The sequence below is a fragment of the Carassius gibelio genome, chromosome A14 (assembly GCF_023724105.1).
Source record: "Carassius gibelio isolate Cgi1373 ecotype wild population from Czech Republic chromosome A14, carGib1.2-hapl.c, whole genome shotgun sequence".
Taxonomy (NCBI): Eukaryota; Metazoa; Chordata; class Actinopteri; order Cypriniformes; family Cyprinidae; genus Carassius; species Carassius gibelio.
Genome location: NC_068384.1, coordinates 11,076,172 through 11,099,048, shown reverse-complemented (window position 1 = coordinate 11,099,048; position 22,877 = coordinate 11,076,172). Strand labels below are relative to the sequence as shown.

General features: G+C 39.6%; 1 long non-coding RNA gene across 1 annotated transcript; it reads right to left on the bottom strand.

Annotated features, from left to right (window-relative positions):
* Nucleotides 1-3,094: 3,094 nt before the first annotated feature.
* LOC128027007 (uncharacterized) lies at nucleotides 3,095-5,439 on the bottom strand. The gene is made up of 2 exons (XR_008186584.1): nucleotides 4,063-5,439; nucleotides 3,095-3,989 (listed from the first exon to the last, which is right to left on the bottom strand). It is a non-coding gene; the product is annotated as an uncharacterized LOC128027007 (long non-coding RNA).
* Nucleotides 5,440-22,877: the final 17,438 nt, after the last annotated feature.

Below are 22,877 nucleotides of genomic sequence, written 5' to 3'. Positions count from 1 at the left end.
CACGCGATTCAGATAACCAGCTCATTAAGTGAGCTACATGTATGCAGAGGTGGGTAGTAACGAGTTACATTTACTTCGTTACATTTACTTGAGTAATTTTTCGGGGTAACGAATACTTTTCGGAGTATATTTAAAGGTGGGTACTTTATACTCTTACTTGAGTACATTTTTTGGGAAAAATCTGTACTTTTACTTCGTTACTGTGGGCGACGCCCCTCTCGTTACTTTATCTTAATGCAATAAATGCTTCAGTTTATTCCAAACGCGCCGTCTACTTTTCTCTGGGCAATGAGCGATGCCCATTCGCGAATGATTCATTATTTTGAGTCAACTCTGTTCAAAGGCTTGATCAAACCAATTGGCAAACGAGTGAATTGGTTCATGAATCAGTTTGATTGAGTCGTTCAGTTCCATGCTGCACGCGCTGAGCTCTGAAGCGGTTCACTCAGAGTTGTAACGTTTAAGAATATCAGCAGCGCTGAAAACGGGGCTATGGAACTGCACTGAATTGAAAGCTAATCTGCAAAGGCTATTATTTGCTTGCGATGGAGATCCTTATTAGATGAACGCGTGTGCTGTCTACTGTTTAACAGGTAATAACTTGGGCTACATTCGATTACAGTACACGATACCACTGTGACATTAGTTTGTTGTACGTGTGTGGCTTATAACAGGTTGAATGCAGCTTCCAAAAGACAAAGAATAGCCGATTAAGATTTTATTAATTTTAATACAATCACACCAGTGCGAGTACGTTCAGCAAGTCATATCATCAGCTGTTAAATTCAGATCTGTGATCGCTTGCTGGCGCTGAGCCAGAGACAGACGCGTTTTTACAGCGCTGCGCATTAACCAATCACACACGGTTCTGTTGAGCTTTTGAATGCAATGGCCAATCAGAGGTGTTCCGATGAGTCATCGCTGAAATGCCGGTGCTTCCTTCACTCGCTCACTTACTGAATACCTCTTTCTGGCGAATTCTCTCGTCAGAAACAACAAAGTGCAGATGTGTGTACGAATCTATAATTAAGATATTGATTTCACAGTGTTAACAGTTTCAGTGATTTTAATGGTAGTTTCTGAGAGTGAATGAAATCTAGACTGTCAGTGAAAATTATGTTTAATAATGTAAATGTTATTTGCTCTCTTTCTGAACAATGAAAGATTAGTAGCAATATTTATATCACATTAATTTTCAATGTTAAATTCACATTTAAAATGAAGTCAGTCGTATTAAAAATATGTTATGGCATGATACCTATATTTGTTACTTAAATAAACAGACAGGGTTTTATAATAAATTACATAAATTGGATTAAAGGCTGATGAAATATATACATTTATACACACACACATACATTACATACATTTTTTGTCTATATATCTATATAAAAAAAGGCTCCGTATATATGACCCAAAGTAACTAGTAACTAACTACTTGAGTAGATTTTTTATCCGATACTCTTTTACTCTTACTCAAGTAACTATTCAAGACTAGTACTTTTACTTTTACTTGAGTAAATATTTCTAGAATTACTTTTACTTTTACTTGAGTAAAGTTTTTGGGTACTCTACCCACCTCTGCATGTATGTGCATGAACTGTGTTCCAATCGATATGAAACCTACACAGTGTTCATTGCTCCCTCCTCCCTGAGCAGGGGGAATCGGTTGAAGTTTTCTGCACTTAGGAAGATGGGCTGGAATTGGGAGCCACTGATGAAGCCTATTGTAGTAATGTTGTCTTTGGTATTCTGGTCTGTGAGCAAAAATGCGTTCAGGGGGCGTGGCTTTGGTCAGCAATTGCAAGACGGGTGGGACGTTCGCGTTCAGTGCTATCAGGCTAAAGTTAGCATCTTCCAAGATCTCCTACTGCACCTTAAAGCCTTTTCAATAAAATAATGTATTTTTTTTTTTTTTTATTAATTTATTTTATTTTGCTTTTAATGCTTTAAATAAATGCTGTAACATCGATTACCATATTTGTGAAATATGTTAGGTCTACAGTACTTCTGCATAATATATTCAAACCTTTAGTGTACCCTGCTTCTGCTGTGGGTCTAGAAGTTTGCAGGAAAACAAAGGGCATGGTATAACTACACACTCACTCTCCTCTGTAAGTTTCCTGTGACATCTAATTTCAGAAAAGAGGGAACATCAAAGTGACCAGAGGGGGTCAATCAACAGAATCTGTCCTAACTTCCAGCACATTGATCCTTGAGCGTTTTAGCTTCCTAATCCTAAACGTGATTCTTACAGAAAGCAAAAGAATAGAACGAGGAGCGTCTGGAGATGAGTATGCAGCTCACATAATGCCATTACCCACTCCAGAGTAAGACAGAGGAGAGCCACAGCTTTAGTCTAATCCACCCCAAACCTGAGAGACAACACTGCCCTGATTCCACTTTAATTGAAGACATTTTATTAGATTTCTTTCTCCTCACTTCTCCCCCATTGTTTAATATGATGGGAATACAAGCAGAGGCTTGGAGCAGTGCTCTCATTTTCTCAGCTGCACCGATCTATCTGCCGCTACATATTAAAGGAGTCATGGGAAAATGTGAACGATGGAGAGGGGAGGTGATAGAACAAGAAAAAATGAAACATTAAGGTCTTTTGGTGAAGCTGGGAAAATGAAATCCTGATCAGGACTATGTTTCTTTATTAGTAGCTTGCAGATATAGACACAGGAAAAAAAAAAAACTTTATTTATCAGAGCAAAGTGCTCGTCAGTGTGCAGCACAGCCACATCGTGGAAAATCTTTGAGGACCGGCCTGCTCTTACACAGATGTCTCACCATGAATTAGGATGCTTGGTGTTAACACATTCATTGTTCATTCTTTTCTGGCTTGAATACTAATCAGGCCTGTCTGCTTGAAATGCAAACATAACAAGTAAAAACAAAAGAACACCCAAAGTTGTTATTTAAGCAGTATCACATGAGCAAGAGTGCTGTTGTTCTGAATATCAACAGGACCTGAACTAACTGTTTTATAAAAGTGTCACAGGTCAGGGGGGCCAAGCTGGACTGCGCCCTCCCCTAAACCAGGACCACCTCGAGGAGCGTATCAGAGGGAAGAGTCGGAGACAGAGAATAAATTTAACAAGTTTTATTTTGAAGTAAAAACAAATTGGGAATCCTAAACTAAAATCTTCTTTGTTACCCTCAGGGCTTGAAGGTAAACAATGCAGCGACCGGGGACTCTCCCGCCCTCTTCCTCTGTGCGGGCCCCGCAATAGATGGACAGATGGGTGGTCAAGTAGGTATTTCACAGGTGGGAATACAATCGGCAAGCCCGCAGTCTGGTAAGTCTCCTCTGGTAATTAAATACTTCCAAACTCCCTTCCCTTCTTCACAGATGCAGAATTTGGGACGGATGGATATCGGTCAGGTCCGTACACGGCAGATACACAGCCTTGAGGTGGGGATGTGTTTGGCAAGTGAGGGGTCCGGTAAGTCTCCTCCGGTAAGTATGTAATTCCAGCCTTCCTTCCTTCTTCCACAGGTACGGAATTTGAGGCGAATGATATCAGTCAAGTACGTATACGGCAGGTGCACGGTCTTACAGTAAGGTGGCTTCTCCCGACACCGTCAGAGTGGATATTCCAGACAAAGCGTGCCCCTCTCACGTTCGTGACAAAGGACAGTCACCTCTCTCAGCACAGGTGGGCCACAAGGATGCAACAAACTCTAAGTCAACAGGCTGTGCAGGGTTTCTACTGAAACAGACAGAATGGATGCTTCAGACAAAGTATACAGTTCACATGCGTTGGAAGGAACGAACACTTCTCACAATACGGATGAATAGCAGGGATACAGCAGGCTCGAAGTCAACAGGCTGAATGGGGCTTCTTCTGAGACAGACAGAATGGATGTTTCAGGCAAGTATACAGTTCACATGCATTGGAAGGAGCGAACACTTCTCACCATACAGTTGAATGGCAGGGATACAGCAGACTCGAAGTCAACAGGCTGAATATGGGCTTCTTCTGAGACAGACAGAATGGATGTTTCAAGCAAGTATACAGTTCACATGTATTGGAAGGAGCGAACACTTCTCACCATACAGTTGAATGGCAGGGATACAGCAGACTCGAAGTCAACAGGCTGAATGGGGCTTCTTCTGAGACAGACAGAATGGATGTTTCAGGCAAGTATACAATTCACATGTATTGGAAGGAGCGAACACCTCTCACCATACAGTTGAATGGCAGGGATACAGCAGACTCGAAGTCAACAGGCTGAATGGGGCTTCTTCTGAGACAGACAGAATGGATGTTTCAGGCAAGTATACAATTCACATGTATTGGAAGGAGCGAACACCTCTCACCATACAGTTGAATGGCAGGGATACAGCAGACTCGAAGTCAACAGGCTGAATGGGGCTTCTTCTGAGACAGACAGAATGGATGTTTCAGGCAAGTATACAATTCACATGTATTGGAAGGAGCGAACACCTCTCACCATACAGTCGAATGGCAGGGATACAGCAGACTCGAAGTCAACAGGTTGCACAGAGCTTTTCTGAGGCAGATAGTAAATATTTCAACAGGGCATCTCTTCTCCTATTAGCACAACAGAGGGGTTAATTCACATCCCAGATGATAAATCCTCAACATCCAGACAGTTGGAACAAATCAGTGTCGCAGGACTCTTACTATTGACAGTCAGCCCTCATGACACATAGAGAGTGCATGGCAAACAGGAATGTAGCTTACACACACACACGACAATTCCACTTCAAACATATATTGTGGGGGAAAACATCAATTTTAGCCACTGCAAACTCACTTCACGACGTGCAATTTAAAGCCAGCACTCACATTCGGGTTTCTGTCCGAAGGGAAGGGGGAGGGCTCAATCCTCACTGCCGCTGAGGATATTCTGAGATGTTTTTCTTCACAGTCACAGGCAGAGTTCACATCACCATTTATAGAGGAGGGAGAGGTAAGAGATCGGTAATGAATCAATACAATCCACTCAGTGATATTTATGATCGTGATCCAAACACTCCAAACCACATCCAATTCAGTGTCAAACGTGTGCAATTACAAGACTCAGTTCTCAGTTACTTAGCTCCTCTCCAATGCAAACAGGGTATTTCACTCTCCTTCTGTTGTCCTCGAATCCCTCAGCAAAGCAACACTTTCCACTTCATTCACCCGTCCTCCAGCCACTATTACCACCCAATAAAACGACTTTTCACAAGGGAGAAAAACCACCCGCACCACCTCTCTCTCTTGCTTTTTATCCTCTCCACTGTTGATGAGGCCTCACGCAAACTCTGAGTAAATCCCCCACACCTGTTGCCAATCCATCATTTGGGGTTGTCACAGCAACAAACACACACACAGGCCTGGGAACAGAGTTACACTCAAAGCGTTTCCCCGGGAACACTGCTTCAGCGGGAATAAGTTCCACATGCCATTTGTCACACTGTGACAAAAGGTCTTAAAGGAATAGATCATCTGAAAATAAAAATCTTATGTTGCTCCAAACCTGACTTTCTTCAGTGTAGCACAAGTGTGAAGAACATTTACATGGTTAAAAACTTTTTTGTTTTATGGAAGAGTTTTTCATCTTCCAGTGTGGGGAGACTTTGGCAGGAAGCTAGGTGTCAGTGTGAGTTTGAAGTGAATTATACCAACTTACTGTGACAGAGAGAATAAGAGAAAGTCAGAAAGAATGTGAGGGTTTTTAAGTTAAGTGACAATTCCTCTTGATTAAACTTCAGAAGGATTGGCATGGCACAGCGAAATAATGAGGATGACTCTGAGAGAACTTCACTGGACACCAGTGGAATACACAGTTGTTAGATTGGGAGACATGTGTTGACGTGAGGGAGGGCCAGATGAGGATTTTTTCCTCTGCTCTCAGTTAATCAAGAAACGTCAACCAACTTTTCAGTTTTCAGAGGGCATAAGTTACCTTTTGCTAGTTTAATGAAGGGAAAATGGTTGGCGCGCCCGTGCGCATGGTCTAAGTGGGTTATCCCTATTCTCTTATTTAGTAATGGTTGTTTTTTGTGCATAATGTGTAAGAAACCAATCAGAGTCTCAACTCCCATTCCCATTAAGAGGCAGTTGCGCTCATGCAATGACGGTTTTGCTATTTCCATGGCGGAATTTTCAAGCGCAAACAACGAATGCATCTGGGTCATTCTTCAGTTGGTGTGGCAAATGAGAGGCAGAATTGGTAAAAACGCTTGTTTGTTTTTTGTTTTCTTTCTAATAAAATATATTGCTGTGCATTTCAACTTAGTTTAATATAATATATCAATTCAAATTAAAGCTTAAGGACGTTTTGATTTTTAAATAATTTCAATCAAACACTGGTGACACAGCCACTTATGTCTATGTCAATTTGAAGTAACGCCACATACATAATTATAACACCACAGACTTCATATTGCAAGTTACTAGGCTCTGTGGTGTTACCCGATAAGACAGTAACACGATAGACAGTAACACCACAGACAAATCAGCCTAAATTCAGACTTTTCTAACATAGAGGCTGCCATCATGATGTTTTCAAGATCGGGGGACATTTTGGAAATATTAATATGTATTTATAAAAAATGTGATTAAAATATGTAAAAATCTACAAGTTATTAACATAACACCACAGACACTAATCAAGTGTGATGCATGAAATTGTCAGACATTAAGCTAACTTTAAGAAAATTAATAAAAAAGAATGTACTCACCATGCACCCCTCAGATCAACCAGCACCTGCAGTGACCTCTGCACACAAGAGGGGTAAAATCCATTGTGGTAACACCACAGACATGAATTTGGGGGACACACATTTTTTTCTTAAATATAACAAAATAGGTATTTTTTAAAACAATTTAATAAAATTGTACATGTTAAATACAATCTATATTCACATTATAACCACTTTATTGTAAAAAATGTTATATTGTTGCAATTACATTCCATGATACTTCTCTAGGGTGTGGCGGGAACATGCTGATTTAGTTACAATTGCAATCTTCCAAACTCAATTAAATATGTACTTTAAAACAAAACGTTAACTATTAATGGTGCACAAATTGTGTTAACCCTATAGAATATAAACGTGTACACTTTTTATCATTTATTATTATTTAAAGTTTATTTAAACTGTAGTAAAGTAGTGGGACAGCACTTGCCACTGCAATTGAAGAATGACCCATCTCCAGAAAGGAAACGGAGCTGCTTGTATGTGAGAAAATAGGTAGCCTAATTCTGAAACATGCAATGACTATCCATTATGACATGTTGGCATTTTTATATTTATGTAGCTTACACAATAATATTTGTTTACATTGTTATCCTTTAATTTTTTTATATCTGGCATGTTTGTGTGCGGCTCTGCGTCCTTGTGTGTGTAACAAGCAGCGGGTACACGTGCACTTTACTAACGTGCACTTTAAATAACAAAGAAAAAACATTGTGCCAGACTTTAGACCAGGTTTGAGTTGGTCTATGGTTCAGTCTGTTTTCAGTTCCTCAAAATAGCAACGCGCCAGCAATTCGCCTGAACACACCTTGTTTTTTTTAGACCAGCACGCCCATGGGCACACAAATTGGCACAAATGCATTTGCTATTTAAGCAACACGGCACAAGACATGAAAATGAGAACTGCGTCGGGCAGAAACTAGCAAAAACATTTGTGCCGCATTGCGCCGGGTCTATGATAGGGCCCTTTGTCTGCACAAAAACCTGTAGATGTTTGCAATTGTGAGTGTGTGTGTTTAGGGAAGCAGAAAGAAAGTTTAGGATGAATGCACAGTTGATCTGTCTTTTCTCTCAGACATTGTGTGTGTCTGTATTAAAGTCACTGGGCTTTGTCTCTCTCAAGCTTCATTACACTCCTAAACACACACATCGAATACAGGGGTGCCGATGCAGAAATTCTCAATGTTTTCTGTGCGAGCCAGGTTCTGGGTTGTTGTTTTTTATTGTATCAAACGCTGAAGAAACAATCATGTTTTGACTGCCAAAATGCAATTCTTTGCTTATCATGACTTGACAGCTGTCCTGTCACACATTCATTTGAGCGGCTCCAGTCACTGACTCCAACACTCTGAACCTTATTCTTTTCAGCTTGTTTGTTTTTTTCCCCCACTTCTCTCTCTCCTTTTTCTGTCGGTCTCTCTTTTTCAGCAGTGGGCAAGCAGGCGAGCGTTCAGACAGGTGTTTTTCACCAACTAATTACTCATTCTGTTCTGACAGTGCATCTCACACTTTGTGGTTGGTTTTCACAAGGTGCTTGCAAGGAATTATGGAGGTCTTAGTCTCAACTGTGTGTGTGTGCGCATATAACAAAAAGATGTCAATGCGTATGACAGGTATTGTGATGATGAATGTTGAAAAAGTGCTGTGAAAAGTGCCGCATGACTCATTAAAAGGTTACATTATGCTGTTGTCACAGTGAGTCCATTGCTACATGTGACATGAATGACTCCATAATAGTTCAATGTTTGGCCTGCAGTGAAATCCAGTCTAAGGTTTCATCTTGACTATGATTGTACACTTTTACCTCAGTGCTGTTTTACACGTCCGACTAGATTAAACATTTCACTACAGGAATCTGCGGTTTATGATCCTGCTAATACTTTGTCCACGACCCTAATTTATCATCATCTGACATAATGAAAGTTGCTCGGCTGTCATATTAATGCTTTAGCATATATCACAGGAGGGGATTTGCTTTTTAAACGCTGATATTTATGTGAGGTTAACAGATAAAGCGGCTAGTCAGAACTGCTTCTGTGTATTCCAGTTTTCACATTCCGTATTATTTCACATACACACAAACACATACACACTGAAGCAGTGTTTTTCATTATGGATGTAATGTATGCACTCTGACCTCATTGTTATGCAGAGTGAGTTCATATTATTGTGTGGACTCTTCAAGTCCAACAGAGTAACTGCAGAGAATGCTAGCCGTGGGCCACTGGAGTCTTTCTCTAAAGAGAGCAAATAGAAATGATAATAATGCACAAGAAAGACGGAGCCAAAAACATGGCACGGCTAAACTAATTGGTGGAGTAGGGATTTGTTATGCGAATACCATGCATAATTTTATTATTCCACATTAGGAAAGGAGCATTGCATTATTACAGGAAGCAAGCTTGGAGATCTCGCACACAGACATGATGAAATCTTGTGAACACTGGCCTAGTATGTGAAATGGACTAATTATATGATGTGATGTAACATTATTAAATATTCAGAGTGTGTTTCTGACACAGCTTTGATCGTGTGTGTTCACGTTGTGCGGTTGGAGGGATACTAATGAGAAGAAATGTTCACTTTGAAACAAAAAAAAATGATTTTTAACTTTAAAAGAGCTAATACATTTTTATTGCTTTAGATTGATCTGTAAAGTACATTTAAAGGAGTTTTTTTTAGATACTTATATCATAGAAACTGACCTATATTAGACTCATATCTCATACCATGAGATTCTCAGAGGATCTGAAATATGCCCTTTTTAACTAACCAAAATCTCTTTTCCCCTTCATTCTCCTTTCCTGCACCTGCTATTTCATAAATTGGTCTTTAACCCTTAGAGGCCTTCTGCAACAAAATTGCAGTAGTTTTATATATTATATAGATATATATCTATAAATATATTATTATTATTTGTTATAAACATTGTTAACAATTATGGGTACCTACAAGTGTGTAAAAGAGTCATTGTTTAATGTTGCAGAGTTGCTACTATGGGTGTGCAGGGTAGTTATTTATTTTTATTCACTCACACTATAGGGTCCATAAAGAAAGAAGATAGGTAAATATTCCACATGTTTCCATTTTGCACACTTGAAAACCCGTTGTTGCAATATTGCAATGTTTTTATTTATTTATTCATTTATTTATTATTATTATTTTTTAGATATATATAACTTGTTTTTCTAAATGCTTCCTAAAAAGTAAACATTCTTCAACAGTATATTTGATCAAAATACACTTAAAATAGTAATATTGTAGAAATGTTATTAATAATGTTGAAAACAGCTGTGCTGCTTAATATAATTATTTCATATTTATTTCAGGATTCTTTGATGAATAGAATGTTTTTTAAGAATTTATTTGACTTAACTGTCATTTTTGATCAATTTAATGTGTCCTCTGTGAATAAAAAATATTGTGACAATTATTCCCTATTGTGCATCATCACACAGTCAATGTTTTATTATTATTATTATTATTATTTAATTACTGTATTTAAAATCACTAAGAAAGAATACGATGACCAGTGTTTACCTACAGAGTTCTGGGTGTGCTGGCAAGAGAGCGTATGGGAGATTTATGAGTAAAAGAGAGAGAGAAGGAGTTTGAGCAAGGATCACTCAGCACTGAGTACTGATTGCATTTAGACTGATTGGATTGGATTCTGTTGAAAAGGCCCATAATTAGTACCACCTGCCCGGGATATGACCCCCATTTGGTTGCAGGAAGAGTAGGGAGGGGTGGGTAGTCATCTTGCGTCCCATCTATCTGTCTGTTTTTCTGTCAGTATGGTTGTGATTCTGTAGCTGCATCCTGTCAGAGTATGCACTGCATTCAAGGAAGAACTTACTTCTCAATATGTATAGTTTTAATACAATTCAGACATACTACATCCACTGTGTTAGCATTGTCAAGTGACAAACAGTACAGCATCCACCACGTTGCTGTTCTCCACCAATGAGGACTTGAATTCCAGGATAGTAAGGATGTACTCTGAGTAAGCATACTACTGTCCCGTGTTAGTTTCCCTTTAGTTCCAGTTTCCTTTTTAGTTTATCTTTGTTCATTCGTTATCCTCTTCGCTTGTCTGCCTATCATTATCTGTCTGTTATCTAGCTTGTTCTGTTCTCCCTTGTCCTTGATTAATCTTATGTTTGAATGGTCAAAGTGTGTTGATGTTTATTAAAGATGCAATGTGTAATATTTACAATGATCTATTTACAGAAATGCAATATAATATATAACTATGTTTTCAGGAGTGTATAAAGACCTTTCTTAATGAGCTGTTATGTTTTTATTACTTTAGATTGAGCTATATCTATCAACATACACCGTGGGTTCCCTTACATGGAAGTTGCAAAAATGTTTCTACAGGTGCCCTAAACGGACAAACTGCTCTACAGAGCGCGTTTCATCACTTTGTTGTTTTTGTGAATAAACTACTGACACAATGATGAACAAGTACATTAACATTCACAATAACATTGATTTATTGAATAATTAAGTAAATATAATTCCTTGATTTACCTTAGTAAAGAAATCTCGTTACCCTCTGCTGTCTTCACCAACGACATCTTTACCTGTGTCGGCCACCGTAGCTTCTCTAAAGGGAGGGGTGAGCGGGGGACTGAGCCGTTGGTTGCAATTTGCAAACTCACCGCTAGATGAGCAAATTACACAGTGCACCTTTAAAAACAACATTCCTTCTTCGTGCTGACAACTACTACTACTATGAGAAATACTTCTTGCTATTTCTGCCATATTGTAATATTACATACTAGCATACAGTAACATACACATAAAAAAAAATTAATAGCCATATTTTCATATTTTCATTTATTTAATTAGTATTTTATAATAGCATACAAACATTCTTACTATTTCTATCATATTTTATAAAAGGCTTAGAAAAGCACAACAAATTCCTTTTGTTTGCACACACTTGGCAATTAAAGCTCATTTTGATTCTTACCATTTCTGTCACAGCTTTTTTTTTTTTTTTTTTTTTTTTTGAAATATTTTGTTTAAGGCTTACTGCTCTTCCAATTTCTGTCATATTTCATATACAGTAAGACTTACTATTTCTGGCATTTCTGTTATATTTTTTTCATATGCAGTGTGCTCTGCTGTATATTGCTCATACTCACATATTCTGTGCACAGTGTACATACTACATATATATTGCAGCACTGGTACGAGTAGCCTGGTAGTATGCTATTCTGAACACAACTGACATCTTTTTGGCTTCCTCTTTTCTCTCGCTCACTTATTCTAGATGTGGCAGAGCCATCAAAGAACAATGTAAGACTCCGGTCTCTCCGGTTGCATGATTGCTAAAGCAATATTCAGCCCCACTGAGAAAGACACAGCAGACGGAAGAAAAGAAAGTGAAGAGATGGAGACCAAGTGGTGTAATTATTTTGGAAAGATTGGAAAAACCCTATTCCAAAACTCAGGCTGTGACATGCAGTGGGAAAGAAAGTGAGAAAGAGATAGAAAATGAAAATGAAGGTTGGGGTGAGAGAGACAGAAAGGGTGAGGAAAAACAAGGGCTCTTTTTTGAAAATAGCAGAACAGATGCCTCGCTGCCTCATGCATACACAGAGGTAGAAGAGTAGTAGACCACCTCAAAAAAAGTCCAATTAGAATGTTTGAATTGGAGTGTTTCTTTTCAAAGCCTCATCTTGTTCAACCATTTGAGAAGCCAAATGCAGGGGCATAGCATTAGCAAGAGAAAAATAAAACTTCCTGGTAGCATGAATAAAATATCCCCACCTTCTCTCATACTGGCAGGGGATCTGCGGGCCCGAGCCAAATGGAGATTCATATTGCAAGACACCACTCAGAGCTCTACATCCATATATTTCATCATTTACTGTAAGTTTTGTGTGTGTGTGTGTGTGTGTGTGTGTGTGTGTGTGTGTGTGTGTGTGTGTGTGTGTGTGTGTGTGTGTGTGTGTTGTGACACGTGCATTTAATTTGGAAGACGTGTTCAAGAGCGAACCAAGAGGACAAGTTCAGTTGTAATTGTGAATAATTTGGAGCTTGTGTACTGGCTGTTTTCTTGTTTTCAGAAATGTACTAAAAACAAGCTTATTGCAAGACATTGGTAGGAGAGCACGTGGAGTAGCCAGCCAAATTTCAGCCAAGTAGACCCCCCCCCCCCCCAGTTGCCCCTCTACTTTAATTATAGGAGGTTTCTTTAGCTTGATATTAATGACAATGTCAAGAGCGCATATCACCAGATCCATGTAATGCACAAGCACAAATCTCCACTTGCATGCAGATTTCCTTCACTCACACAAAACTAGACATGTGCTTTTAAATCGGCATTGTTCTTTTGTGAATTGGCTCTGCTCTCACTCAGATACTATGTGAACACTCAAACAATATCCTCGCATCAGTGAAGACCAGAGCTTTATTTTCTAATTCAGGTGAAGAGTAGGCTTTTCTCATTAAATGGAAGCAATCTGATTATAGTCAGCCTTCTCTAGTTATTGATTTTATTATTTTAGTTAAGTGCTTAAATTGTAAATATGCATTTATTAAATTATTTTATTTAGTTCCTTAGTATTTTGTTACTTTTATATATAGTTATACAATTAAAGTGTTTCAACCAGCTTCGAGAAATAACAACTGAGAGTGCTTCTGAAATTAGTGAGGGTGCTTTAGTCTTAAAGCACTTTTTCCCATATTTTGTACCTTCTATTGCTATCACCATGTTGAACACTGCTACTTTCAGAGATAATCCTGCAAAAAATATACAGATGTTATTCCCAAAACATTGCAACGTGTGTGTGTGCCTGAAAAACAAAGTTCAGAAAATTCAGCTTTGGCATCACAGGAATTTATTTTATTATTATTATTATTATTTATTTATTAATATTGTTTTATTTTTACTCTATTATTATCAGATAAATGCAGTCTTGATGAGCAAATTCTTACACTAACTTTCAATCATGGGTTCACATATTTAAAAGTAAATTACACACCGAAGAAAAAGTTAAATTCTTTGAACTTTTTGCAAATTTTAATATGTTTTAATTCACAAATTATGTGTTGTGCTTATTCAGAACTTAACATAGGAATAGTCTTTCAACACACTGTAGCTATACCATTTCTTTCATAAGCTCTGTAAATTCCCTTCACACAGTGTCTCACCCATGTGCTCTGATGAGAACTTCATGATATTTTTTTTTCTTTTTTCACATAACACTTGGTGAAATTTACTTGTAGTTCCATAACAATAGCTTAAATTGTCAAGAATTGTGTGCAAATTACAGTCACAGCATTGTGTTGTATGCACAGGAAAGGAACACCGTAGTCATAATGCATTTTATATAATATATACACACTCATTCCAGGCTTAACTGTTTTTTGGCAAGGTTTGAATCCTACTTATTTGTGATTAATCTTCAAAATGTAAGAGTACAGGCTTTAGTTAACATCTGAGATGAGAGGATGTTTCTGTACTTCCATCTTGTCTGAGTGTATGCCTATTGATTTTGCCACAGGTGCAAACTAATAACTATAATCCACATTTTGTGTGTCTAAGTGCATGTTTGTGAGATTACAATTGTGTGTGTGTGTGTGTGTGTGTGTGTGTGTGTGTGTGTGTGTGTGTGTGTGTGTGTGTGGTCTTCATCCCATCTTCATTTGTTGCAGTCACCTATCAGAGAAATCCTTTATTCGCCTGTAAGAAAATCAATACCACAATGTCAACTCGGATTTTCATTTGACACAGACAAGCTAACAAGAAACAACAACAGAAAGATATCAAAGAAAAATGCATCACATGGATGAATGAACACACATACAACTATTATTTGGGGACTATCACATATTCTTATAATCTTAACAAATGTAAAAGGATGTAAACAAACCATTATGCATACTTTTACACAGAAAGCCTATATGCAGTAAGATTCTGACTATTTCAGTATGAATCTTCCTCTTTGTGCTTTGCCTAAGAAGGCATAAATCCCTGGGACACACTGGAATAGGCTCATCCACCCTTACTTGCCGAGCTCCTCCCCGCAGATCGGGTATATAAGGAGCAGCGAAAGCAACTCGCGTTCAAGTCTTTACTGAGGAGCCGAGCCCAGAGACCCGGGCGTTCAGCGGTACATCAATGTGGCAAGGGGATATAACGTCTCCATCCCCTCCTTCAGGGAGCAAGGGTTACATACGTAACCGAGATGTTCAGTCGGTCACATTCTACTTTAAGTCAGAAAGAGACCGAAGAATGGGGTCCCTTACAAAACGCCACATGCCTGTCTTCCAGTGACCCATTTGAGTGATAGCACCCTGTCGTGAGGCCAGCAAGAGTGAGTGCCTATAGCTAACACACAATACACTGGGTAGCATATTCCAGCTGGACGTATGCTAGCAGGCTGCCTGCTCATAGGAGGACTTACAAAGGCAGGTATCAACCAAAAGGTGGTGATACACATGAACTCTGAAATACCCAGCCCGCAGGGTGGAAGTTTCAATGACAGAGCTGGCAAGGTGCTTGCCAAGGGAAAGACACATCCTACGAAGAGACTTACTGTGGGCATACACACGTGGGATTGCCCAGAAAGGGAAATCACAACAAATGGAGGCACCTAGTCCCACACAGGGCTGACCAAAAGGGCATGCATGCAAGTGATGGACATCAACAGTGCTGGAGGAACCCAGGGTACTGAACTGAGGAACTTACCTGAGGGGAAAAGCGCACGCATCCAGTCCTTGCCCAGGAGAAAGATACATTCCTCGCTGAGTGAGTTCTCAGCCCTAGGGGGCATGGCAGATCTTGAGCCTGATAAGCCAGGACAATAGCATCCACATCCAGTGGGAAAACTTCTGCTTGGAAACAGCCTTTCCTTCTTGCTGGCCTCCATAATAAACCTCCATAAAAAACAAAGAGGTCCTAAGGCACTGAGTTCTGTCCACGTAAGTGCAGAGCGCATGTACTAAACAGAGCAGTACCAGGGCTGGGTCTGCCTCCTTCAGGAGCACCGCTAACAAGTTCACCACCTGATCCCTAAAAAGAGTAGTGGGAACTTTGGGCACAAACCCAGGTATGGTTTGTCAACTGAAAATGCCTGCAGGTCCATGACCCTCTTCACCAAAGCCAAAGCCGTCAGGAGCACAGTTTTCAATGATAGAAACTTAAGCTCTACTGAGAGCAAGGGTTCGAAGGTAGCCCTCTGCAGTGCCGATAGAACCACTGCAGGGAACTTGCTGAGGGTGAGGCCGATTGAGCCTCCTGGCCCCTCCCAGGAATCTAATGATCAGATCATGCTTTCCAAGAGACTTACCTTCAACAGGGTGATGGTGAGCCAAAATGGCAGGCACATAGACCTTCAGGGTGGAAGGAGACTGCCTTGTTCCAACCCTTCCTGAAAAAAGGAAAGCACTGACCCGATCGGGCATTTCCAGGGGTCCTAACTACGTGAAGAACACCAAGTGACAAAGAGGTTCCACTTCAAAGCATAGGTGTGTCTGGTGGATAGGTAACTACCACCTAAGGTGGCAAGGTACCTAAACCTTCCGTGACCCATTCAGAACCCACACATGTGGGTTCCAAAGATTGGGATGTGGGTGCCAGAGGGTGCCCTGTCTCTGCTAAAGAAGGTCTTTCCTCAGAGGAATTGGCCAGGAAGGTGCTGTTGCGATGAGTACAAGTTTGGGGAACCAGGTCCGACTGGGCCAAAAAGGCGCAACCATGAGGACCTGCGTCCTCCCTGTTCTTGCACAATGTCTGTGCCAGAAGGCTCACTGGGGGAAACGCATACTTGTGAAGGCCCAGCGGCCAGCTGTGTCTGTGCCAAGGGTGCCATCGGTCAGGGAGTAAAACAACTGGCAGTGGGAATTTTCTGGAGAGGCAAACAGGTCTACCTGAGCGTCTCCGAGCTGAGGGTGAGCTGCAGCCAGTTTCTGGGAAGTGCTATGAGGAACTTATGGACATTTCTAGATGGATTTAATAGACTGGAGTGGGGAGCCATTACCCAGTTTCCTGTTTCTCTTATGGTTCTGCTCAGCCCTGAATCTCCTGCGCCTCCACTGGTTCCGCCCAGCTCAAGTCCTCCTGTGTTTCATCCCAGATCCACCTCTGATCCACCTCGGGATATCCAGTCTCCAGCTCCGCCTTGGTGTGAGGATCCCCCTGTCTCCTCCTCCTGCCTCTGAGCCCTGGACTCCACCTCACCCATCAGCTCTGCCTTGGCTCTTAGCTCCCTCGTCTCCACCGTCATCCATCCAGCTCTACCAGGCTCCCTCATACCTCCAGCTCTGCCTTGGTCCGTCGTCAACCGTCCACCGCCTCGGGACTTCACTCCACTGGCTTCACCTCATCACTCCATCCCTCCGGCTCTGTCAGGCTCCTTCTCTTCAGTTCCACCTCCATCCTCAGTTGCTCCGGCTCCGCTGCGGTCTTCCCCTTGGCTCCTCACACCCTCCACTGCCTCATGGACTTATTTTTTTGACTCCTGTCTAGTAATGATAGGGAGAAGGGAGCACTCAGTGCATGCAAAGGATGGATATTAACAGATCAACTATAAATAGTGAGAGATTGCAGATAAAAAAGAGAAACATTTAGGAGGAACAAGTTTAACAAAATTGGCTTAGTTAGATTAGATTAGATTAGATTCAACTTTATTGTCATTATGCAGAGTACAAGTACAGAGCTAATGAAATGCAGTTAGCATCTAACCAGAAGTGCAAGAATATAGTGTTATATATATACATAAAAGTGCAGAGTAAGTAAAGCTTATGATATACAGAATGTACAGTGGAGTTGCTATATACAATATTGATCAGAGTATATACAGAATATAAATATTAATGTAATGTAGGGATTGTATGTACATTATGAACAGAGCAAAGAATGATTATATATACATTATGAATAGCAGGAACTTGAGAACAGTAATAATAAATACAGTTGAATGAGTGTGCAAAAGTATTGTTTAACAATTATATGCAAAATAACAGTAGTGCAATTATATTTTTTGTAGAATAGTTTACTGTGCTTGTACAGTAACAGCTTTAGACAGTTTATAGTGTAATGGATTTAACCATGTGCAGTCTGTGCAAAATATGAGTAGTGCAATACATGTATGTAAAGTACTGTGACCAGTGCAGTAAAAGAGCAGGTGCAGGTTAGATTGGTGGTGTGGCGTTCAGGAGTGTCACAGCCTCAGGAAAGAAGCTCTTCCTGAGCCTACTTGTTCGAGAGCGTAGGCTTCTGTAACGCCTGCCGGATGGAAGGAGGGTGAAAAGTCCATGGTTTGGGTGAGAGACATCCTTGATGATGTTTCTTGCCCTGCCCAGACAGCGCTTCTGGTAAATGTTCTCGATGGATGTTAACTGGGTGCCGGTGATCCGTTGAGCAGTTTTCACCACCCGCTGGAGTGCTTTGCGGTCAGATGCGGAGCAATTGCTGTACCACACTGAGATGCAGTTTGTGAGTATGCTCTCAATGGTACAGCGGTAGAATTCAGAAAGGATCCTAGGACTGAGGTGAACTTTTTTAAGGCTCCGTAAGAAGTAAAGGCGCTGCTGAGCCTTTTTGACCAGGGCGGAGGTGTTTAGGGACCAGGTGAGATCATCTGAGATGTGGATGCCAAGGAACTTGAAACTCGACACACGCTCCACTACAGCTCCGTTGATGTAGATGGGTGTGTGTGCATGATTCCTAGTCCGCCTGAAGTCCACAATGATCTCCTTAGTCTTCTGGGTGTTCAGTTCCAGGTTGTTGGTGGCACACCACTCAGCCAGGTGCTGCACCTCATCCCTGTAGGCTGACTCGTCGTCATCCTTGATCAGACCTACCACCGTGGTGTCATCTGCGAATTTGATTATGGTGTTGGAGCCATAAACAGGAACACAGTCATTGGTGAATAGGGAGTACAGGAGAGGGCTAAGTACGCAGCCTTGTGGCACTCCAGTGTTCAGGGTTATGATGGAGGAGGAGAGGTTATCTAACTTAACAGACTAAATCATGTATCTAACTTAAAATCATTATCTAACTTAACAGACTAAAACAGACTAAACAGACTAGTGCACCTTTAAGTGCTTTTTATGTGTTTTTGAGTGAAGGGAAACATCTGTTAATGTTTAATGTTCAATTATATTTGCCATTTAAAAAGAGTTTCTGTTATGTTGAAGTTTCTATTGTTACCACTGTTCAGAAGAGTGTTTGGTTAAGTTGTGGATAACTGCATGTACTAACACTATGAGGCATAAGACTTTTGATCAATGTTTAGCTGACGCCAGTGAAAGTCGAAGATTAAATAATTTAGGAGATTTTACATGATTTATTCAGGTAGAAATCAAGCCTTAAAAATAAACTACTAAAAACGAATTATGCATAATATTGTTAGCTTTTAAGTATTGTAGATAGCACATAAAATGTTTTACAGTGCATTTTTTTTTTTTTTTTGTTAAACAACAGTACAATCTGTTGAATGCACTTTACTTATATCCTTCACAGCCTAGTTTTCATTTATGTCAAAAATAAAATATGACACTATACACTAACTAAGGGCTAAACAATAATAAATCCTTCAGTAATCATCATGATATGAATTTATTATTAGATCTAGAATTTATTAAGAGATCGATGGTTAGGAGAAATGGTGAAATTATAGAAATTCTTGATGTCATATTCTATAGAGGCATTTGAAAACTTAAAGTGCAAATTGCAGGCAAATGTACACACACTCCCTCAGTTTAATTCATAAATGAGGGTGGTAGGGCTGCTTTGACTCTAAGGATATTTCTCAGAAAGCAGTAATAGCCTCGCCCTTCATTAGCTGAGTTTTAATTTGTGAATAAGAGGGTAGTTAAGAGTAAATTAACACACATAGGCGTACTGAGCACCTTGGGACCCACAAGTCTTAAACAGATACCAACACACGCATAGTGCACAGCTAAATGTTTTTACATGATTCAGTGATAGCCTGTGGTCTTAAAGGAATTATTTTAAATAAATAAAACACACATACATACATATATATGTATACATAAGTTATGCACGTGTACGGTACATAAGTTAAGCACTGGTTATACACTACTTCCACCAGTAATTCCAATCTCAGGTCCGGCAACAAAACCACAACTGTGAGACCCTTGAGCAAGGTACCGAACCCCCAACTGCTCCCTGGGCACCTCAGCACGTGGCTGCCCACTGCTCTGAATGTGTGTTCACGGTGTGTGTGTTCACTACTCACTGCTTTCTGTGTGCACTTGGATGGGATAAATTCAGAGCACAAATTGGGACTTGCCTACACGTCACATCACTTTCACTTTTTTTACATATATACATATACATGAGTTAGTTAGTTTATTCTTATGTGAGCCTAAGAATCTTCTTTATATATAAAAAAATCTTTATACAAAGTATTTATATATCAATGGAAGACTGCATTTACTGAATCAAAAATACTCTAATATTGTGAAATATTATTGAAAATTTTCATAAGAACAGTTTTCTATGAAAATATATTTTAAGATGTAATGCATTTGTCATGGCAAAGCAGCCTTCCTCCAGTGTCCAATGTCGCACGATCCTTTAGAAATGATTGTAATAAAATATCACTTTTCATCAATTTAATACATCCTGAATAAAATATGAATTTCTTTTATATACATACATAAATCAATGAATTAGTGACCCCAAACATTTGAACAGTAATGTATAAATAAATCTGTTTCGACTGTTCATATCTAACAATAAAAGTTTCATATGTAGCCTACTGAAAAATAAAAAAAATAATTCTAAATATAATCTTTTTTGTTATTTATATAGATCTTTTGGTAAAGAAACATTTAATGCAGGCAACAGTAGGGGGAGTAAATAATTACAGAACTTTCTTTTCTTTTTCTTTTTTTTTTTTATGGACCGCAGCATATCACAAAATAGCTAATGGTCTACACTGAAAACAGTTTAGTTTTTAGTATTGGCTAGTTTTGGCGCAGATTTAGTGGCGTATCAGAATTCAGCTGAAAGCCAGAAAAACAAACTGGACAAGTTAATTTGACTCAGTGCCCAGTGTACTAATGGAAAAGGCATATGGGCCATGTTGGTTCAAAGTGAGTTGGTGCAACCCATTTAGTGACCCAGCACAGAGATTTCACAAGAGACCTCCTGTGAGCACCATCGATACACATACACACAGACATAAGCCCACTCATAAATTGAGTGATACCTGATGTGGGCAGGTGACAGAGATCTCTGTCAATATTTTGTTAGAAGAGGTCATGAGGAGGCTTGTCAGATAGAGTCCCGAAGCTTTCTCCTGAAAGAGAGCAAAACTCACACGAAAGCGAATACACAGCATTTTATGTCATCTCACACACTTTAAACTACAGAAGGTCCTGTCATTACTTTTATCTGAGTTTAGCCACTTCAGTGTCCTTTTAACTATTATCTGCAGTCTCGCACTTGGTCCCCAAATTGTTTCTGATCTCCCCTTTAACTAAAAGAGCTTTAGGTTTTCTATAGCATCAGTAATTAGGAAGTCTCTTATGCTTAACAAGACTGCATCTGTTCAATTAAAAATACAGTAAAAAAATGAAATTGTCAATCATATTATTTTAATCATTTTCATGAGCTAATACTCCAGTCTTCAGTGTAACATGATCCTTCTGAAATCATTTCAATATGCTGACTTAGTTCTCAAGGAACATCAGACTGGGTTTCAGGGTTTCCAATGTATCTGCAGATATAAACCATTTCATGGTGTGCAGCTTTGCTAACAAAGCACCATAAACAAGCCTAAGAAGGTTTGCTGGTCTCATAGCCCACGCACAGCTTCCCTGTAATCAGCGAACAGACTATCCTGACCAGGCTTGAAGACCAATAGACCAGCTTAAGCTCGCTTAAGTTTTTGTTATTTAAAACATGAATGGTGTCTCTACCTTTCAGGCTTATAGTAGTAGTCTTATGTAATAGATTTGTATCTGAATATTCCTTCTAATGAACCCTACACCCCTCATTTCAATTCTCCATTGCTTCAGCCCTCTCCCTCATATCCATCGCTACACTCTTCCACCTTTTGCTGTTGTTCTCAGATGAAATAGTTGGAAATGTCACTCTGATACCACAGTGCCATCTATTGGTGGGACATAGAGGCAGGATTACAGGGTGATGGAGTGAGAAAGGAAGTCAAAATGGGGAATCAAGAAGAAAAGGTACATTTTTCAACGAAAGTGAATTGAGTGGCCGGTTGAATTGTAATAATGGCTTATATTGACACTTTGCGAGTGAAAAGGAAAACAACAGGGGAGCGAATGTGCAGTTCTGTCCATTATCATCTCTTCAAGCATAGACAATCCTATAAGTGACCAAACAAGGAATAATAGATATGTTTAGAGGCAAATACGTTTCTTTCTGGTCAGAATGCACAGACATCTCTCTCTCTCTCTCTCTCTCTCTCTCTCTCTCTCTCTCTCTCTCTCTCTCTCTCTCTCTCTCTCTGTCTCTCTCTGTCTCTCTCTCTTTTCTGTCTGTCTGCCTCCCTCTGTTATCCCTTTATCAGTCATAGTTAAATGTAAATAACACTAGTGTGATAGACGACGCTGTCAGGCTTCTTCAAAGCCCTCTCGCCCATGAGAGCCTGGGTCCCGGATGGGTAGAGCGTAAATGGATAAAAGGAGAGAAGAATGAGTACAGGGATTCCCATTCAGACTGATGACCAAGTCATCTACAAGGCGCCATCATTCAAGTGAACAGTAAACATATTGAGAATGAGCTACATGAAAGAATAGGAAATGGATGAGGCACTGACCGATAACTGCTAAATCAAAATCCAATAATAAACAACAGTGCGTGATTTCTCTGCAACTTTTTTATATGTATGTGTGTCTGCATGTATGTTTAAACACATACACATGAACTCAATTCCTGGACAATTTCTTGTTGATAATAAACAAATAATAATAATAAGTTATGAACAAACATGCATTATAAATCTCCAAGAAATGTGATTAAAAAGAATGAATATTATGTGATTATGAAGATTATATGTTTGACAGACACACACACACACATTACTTTTCAGACATTTTCCACAACTACTATCTTGTTAGATTAATGTATGATTAATTAATTTATTTATTTTTTTATTTATTGGTAGTTTTAGTTGGCATGTGTGCATGA